This window comes from Triticum urartu, chromosome 2A, assembly GCF_056163025.1.
Source record: "Triticum urartu cultivar PI428250 chromosome 2A, HENAU_Tu73, whole genome shotgun sequence".
NCBI classification, from domain to species: Eukaryota; Viridiplantae; Streptophyta; class Magnoliopsida; order Poales; family Poaceae; genus Triticum; species Triticum urartu.
In genome coordinates, this window is record NC_141874.1 from 218,361,335 (window position 1) to 218,367,733 (window position 6,399).

Below are 6,399 nucleotides of genomic sequence, written 5' to 3' on the forward strand. Positions count from 1 at the left end.
GTATAGAACCACGACCTAAAACTCCTTAATCATCGTCTGAAAAGTCTACAACATTAACGTTGCAGCCCGAAAATGGGTCAGCACATGGAATATGCTGGCAATGTAACACATAGAGAGTAATGGAATGAAACAGCTATTCTATATGCATATTTGGCTGGTGGAAAGCTCTATGGTTACAGTTTTGCGAAAAGCCAATTTTTCCCTACTGCAAAGGAATTAATTTATCTAACTATCATGGTGGTTGTTAAACATTGAGAATGGTTGACAGCATTCTCAATCCCAATTAAACATCATTAAACAAAACCCAACAAAATTAATTTAGAGTAACATGTCGAGATTCACATGATAATCCAAGTACTAGATACTCAAGATGTCCATAACCGGGGACACGACTAACCATGATTAGTTTATACACTCTGCAGAGGTTTGCGCATTTTTCCCCACAAGACTCGATCTCCTCCGTTGGTTGTCTCGCACTACATGGTGTTTGAGAAACGGATGACCGAGACATAGTCTTTCAGAAGTGCTAGCACCTTACGATCAGGTAGACCGTACCACCTACATCCCCTATATCTGCTAGTCTACCACTGTAAGAGTTCGCACGACTTAGTCAACTATGCTAGAGCCCATAATAGCTTGTGGCTGCACACGGAAGTTTCTAGCATGAATAATCTCATGATCCCTTTGAGCCTGGGTGGCGGTCCAAAAGAAAACAGGCAATCCTGGGATACCCAGGTACCTCAATCCACCCAGATGTGTGTTTAAGTTGCCACCTTAGATAAACCATTAATTAACAATACTCACATCTGTCATGGATATCACTCACCCAATCCACGTCCACTAGCATAGCATGGCATAATAAGCAAACGTAGAAGTAACTCCCAAAGGTTTGATAATAAACTGGTAATAGGTACTACCTCAACTACTTCCCATCCCACAATTTAATTAGATCCTAATCATGCAATGTGTAAGGATTAATCTAATGCAATAAAACTGGGTAGTAGGAAAAGGTATGATCAAAGTGTCACTTGCCTTGCTGTTGATCCGCGAAACCTAGAGATTCGAAGTAACAGGCGGCGCACTCCGGGTATTCTATCACAGACAAAAAAACAAGCATACAATAAGTACTCATCTAATGCACAGGTAAAAGTAAAATAAGAGAACTAACCAGAAAGTTCAACTTAAGAACTCCGGTTTGCAAAAAGAATCAAATCAAACGAAGCAATGAAAGTCAAACGGCGAAAGAAAACAACTTCGTTCTACTAATCTGGATCTAAGGCAATTTTTATAGTGGCAAAAACTTGTTTAAGTTGGTGAAACGGATAGAGGGTTTCGAGACGAAACTCCAGGCGCTTGAATCGCCTGATTCCGATAAACGAGCGAAAAGTTATACTAAAACGAAAATCGGATCAGAAATCGCGATGAGAAAATAATCGCGGAAAAATCCGAGAAAAAGAAAAACGACGAACGGATTAACGAACGAACGTTCGTTAACCGGATCTAAACGACGAATACGTTGGTTAAAACGAACGAACGAGCGAACGCTCGCTAATTTACCTAAACCGAAGAAAAAAACCGATCTAATAAAAACGGAAACTAAAAAAAACAAACGAAAAACCGAACGGTTTTTTTTCAAAAAAAACCAGCGGTGCGGAAATCGAGGCAACCTCGGGCGGCGGATGGGCGAGGCGGCGGCTCCGACGCCGGCGGCGCGGGCGGCGGCGGCGCGGGCGGCGGGCGTCGGGTGCGGGGCGGGGCTAGGGTTTGGCTCGGGTGGGCTGCCCCGGCTTATAAAGCCTGCCGGGCCAGAGTCCCAGGCAGACACGACCCGGTTAGGTCGGTGCGCGTTTTTTTAAAAATAATTACGCGCAGAAGAAAAATAAGAAGAAATACTAAACGGACTCCAAAAATCCCGAAATAAATTTTCCCCGACTTCTAAAATCAAGACGGACAAAGTGAACATTTATTTGGGGCCTAAATGCAATTTTGAAAAACACATATTTTTCCTAAATTCAAAAAAATATCGAAAAGCTCCGAAATAAAATCTTATTTGATTTCTTTATTAAATCCTCAATACTTCTTTGTTTTGGGAAAGTCATTTTATTCCCTCTCTCAAAATTTTGTAATAGAAATAATTGATGATAAAATAAATAAAAATCAAATGATCCTTTTCTCAATTTTTGAGAGAACTCAAATATGAAAATAACGAAATCCCCAACTCTCTCCATGGGTCCTTGAGTTGATTAGGATTTCTAGGATCAAAACCAAAAGCAACAAAATATGATATGCATTGATGATCTAATGTATAACATTCCAAATTGAAAATTTGGGATGTTACAAACCTACCCCCCTTAAGATGAATCTCGCCCTCGAGATTCGGGTTGGCTAGAAAATAGGTGAGGGTGGTCCTTGAGCAAATCTTCCTCTCATTCCTAGGTGGCTTTGTCCTCCGTGTGGTGGCTCCACTGAACCTTACAAAACTTGATAACCTTGCTGCGAGTGACTCGGCTGGCAAACTCGAGAATCTTAATTGGTTTCTCCTCATAGGTCAAATTGTTATCCAACTGGATTGCTTCCAATGGCACTGTGTCTCTCAAAGGTATGTCAGCCATCTCCGCGTGGCACTTCTTCAACTGAGAAACGTGGAACACATCGTGAACTCCTGACAATCCTTCGGGCAATTCCAACTTGTAGGCCACTTCTCCCATACGTTCCAATACTCGGTATGGTCCTACAAATCGTGGCGCTAACTTTCCTTTAACACCAAAGCGCTTGGTTCCCTGAAGTGGTGATACTCGACGATAAGCTCTATCTCCAACTTTTGTAAACCGTCTCCTTGCGTTTAGAATCTTCATAACTCTTCTGTCTAGACTGGGCTATCTTGAGCCTATTGCGAATCAATTTCACCTTCTGTTCAGGCTCCTAAATCAAGTCAGGTCCAAACAACTGGCGGTCTCCAACTTCATCCCATGACAACGGTGTCCTGCACCTTCTTCCGTACAAGGCTTCGAAAGGGGCCATCTTCAAACTGGCTTGATAACTGTTGTTGTATGAGAACTCTGCATATGGCAAATTGTCGTCCCAACTAGATCCGTAATCTAGCGCACAAGCTCTCAGCATATCCTCCAAAATCTGATTGACTCTCTCGGTCTGTCCATCTGTCTGTGGATGAAAAGCTATACTGAATTCTAGCCTGGTTCCCAAAGTTTCGTTCAACTACTTCCAGAACTTTGAGGTAAACTGGGTTCCTCTATCTAATACGATACTCCTTGGAACTCCATGCAGACATACGATCCTGGTCATGTATATCTTTGCCAACTTTGCACTGGTATAGGTAGTCTTCACTGGAATGAAATGAGCTACCTTTGTCAAACGATCGACTACAACCCATATTGAGTCATAGCCTGAATGTGTTCTAGGCAATCCTGTAATAAAATCCATGCCTAGCTTATCCCACTTCCATTCGGGTATCGGCAATGGTTGTAGCAATCATGCTGGCTTCTGATGCTCCGCCTTCACTCTCTGACATACATCACAAACTGCTACGTACTCCGCAATATCCTTCTTCATTCCGGTCCACCAGAAAATATCCTTCAAATCCAAATACATCTTGGTATTTCTTGGGTGAATCGAATATGGTGAATCATGGGCCTCTTGCAGAATTAGCTTTCTAATCTCTGGATCATTTGGTACATAAACACGGTCTTCAAACCATAAGGTATCGTGCTCGTCCTCACGAAATGCCTTAGCCTTTCCCTTGCTAAGTTTCTCCTTAATAGAAGCAATCTCCTTGTCAGTCCTTTGGGTTTCTCTGAGTTTACCCATCAATGTAGACTGAATCTCCAATGCTGCTACATAGCCTCTCGAGACTATTTCTAAACATAACTCTCGAAGATTTTCGACTAACTCCCTTGGTAATTCTCCCATCATTAGGGTGTTGACATGACTCTTACGGCTTAATGCGTCGGCTACTACATTAGCCTTTCCGGGGTGATAATGCAATTTCATATCATAATCCTTGATGAGCTCCAACCATCTCCTTTGTCTGAGATTCAACTCCTTCTGTGTGAAAATATACTTCAAACTCTTATGATCCGTATACACCTCGCAATGGTTTCCAATCAGAAAATGTCTCCAAGTCTCAGTGCATGCACTACGGCTGATAACTCCAAATCATGCGTAGCATAATTCAACTCATGAGGCTTAAGCTGTCGTGAGGCATATGAAACAACTCTCCCTTCCTGCATAAGCACTGCTCCAAGTCCTCGACGTGAAGCGTCGCAATACACCTCATAATCCTTGGTATGGTCTGGCAAAATCAATACTGGTGAAGTAACCAAACGTTTCTTCAACTCCTGGAAACTAGCCTCACATTCCTCCGTCCATATGAACTTGGTATCCTTCTTCAACAACTCCATCGTAGGCTTCGCAATCTTTGAGAAATTCTCAATAAATCTCTGGTAGTATCCTACGAGTCCAAGAAAACTCCGGATCTCTCCAACTATTGTTGGTGCTTCCCAATTGGTCATAGTGATAACCGTTGTGGAGTCAACTGCTATTCCTTCTCCGGATATAACGTGTCTGAGGAATCCTACTTCCTTCAACCAAAACTCACATTTGCTAAACTTGGCATATACTTGATGTTCCCTGAGCTTTCCAAGAACCAAACGCAAATGTTCCTTATGCTCCTCTTCATTCTTTGAGTAAACCAGGATATCATCAATGAACACTACGGCGAACTTATCCAAGAACTCCATAAACACTTTGTTCATCATGTTCATAAAATATGCAGGTGCATTAATCAGACCAAATGACATAACGGTATACTCGTACAGCCCATACCTGGTGGTAAAAGCCTTCTTGGGTATATCCTGTTCCCGAATCTTCAACTGGTGGTATCCTGATCGCAGATCGATCTTGGAAAATACCTTAGCTCCTTGCAATCGATCAAACAGATCATTGACCATCGGTAGTGGGTACTTGTTCTTTATTGTTACTTCATTCAATCCTCGATAATCGACAACCATCCTTAACGATCCATCCTTCTTCTCCACTAGAAGTACTGGCGATCCCCAAGGTGAAGAACTTGGGTGAATATAACCTTTATCCAGTAACTCCTTAATTTGCTTCTTAATTTCCACCAAATCCTTTGCAGGCATCCTGTATGGTCTCTTCGATATTGGCCCTGTGCCTAGAAATAGCTCAATCAAAAACTCAATATCTCTATCCGGTGGCATGCCTGGCAACTCCTCTGGAAATACATCAGGAAATTCCTTTACCACGGGTACTTCCTCCTGCACAACTCCTGTTAAGCAATTTACTTGAGTCCTCTTTGGCACATGTCGGGATACATACTTGATCCTTCTCCCTTCTGGGGTGGTAAGAAAAATTGACTTACTAGCACATTCAATATTCCCGTCATACTTTGATAACCAATCCATGCCTAATATCACATCAAATCCTTGGGATTCCAATAGTATTAGGTCTGAGGGAAAAACATAGTTACCAATCCTTAATGGTAACCGATCACACCATAGACTAGTCATATATTCTGCTCCAGGCGAGGTTACTAACATGGGTGACCTAAGGGCTTGGGTTGACAGTTTATACTTATCCACAAATCCCCTTGATATGTATGAATGCGATGCACCAGTATCAAAAAGAACGAGTGCAGTAAATGACTTAACCAAAAACTTACCGATTACTGCATCCGGCTGTTCTTCAACCTCCTCCACTCTAACGTGGTTCACCTGTCCCCTGTTGAAAGGGTTCGGCTTCTTCCCAGAGCTTCCATTGCTATTTCCATTTTGTAATTCAGGACATTCATTGGCATAATGTCCGGTATTTTGGCACTTAAAGCAAGTGACTTGGCTCAGGTCTTTCTTGGCTGGGGTTGATGGGTTGGTGCGGTTCTGGCCGTTGCTTCCTCCATTACCATTACCATTCTTGGGGCCATTGTGATTGTGCGAGCTACCTCCTCCATGGGTATGCTGAAAATGTCCTCCCAGTCTAGGGGTAAATCGTGGCTTCTTCTGAGCTCCTGAATTTTACTTTCCTTGTGCATACTTCCTCTTGCGATTTTCAATTTGCTGCTGCTTCCCTTCAATCATAAGAGCACGATCTACCAACTCCTGGTAGTTGTTGAAGGTTTCTACCATCAACTGCATGCTCAACTCATCATTCAGTCCTTCCAGAAACTTCTCCTGCTTAGCTGCATCCGTAGCAATGTCATCTGGGGCATAGCGTGCTAATTTACTAAAGTCCTCCACATACTGGCCAACTGTCCGTCCTCCTTGGCGCAATTTGCGAAACTCTCGATTCTTCATGGCCATAGCTCCTACTGAAACATGGGCAGTTTGAAAAGCTTGCTGAAACTGGTCCCATGTGACAGTGTCGACA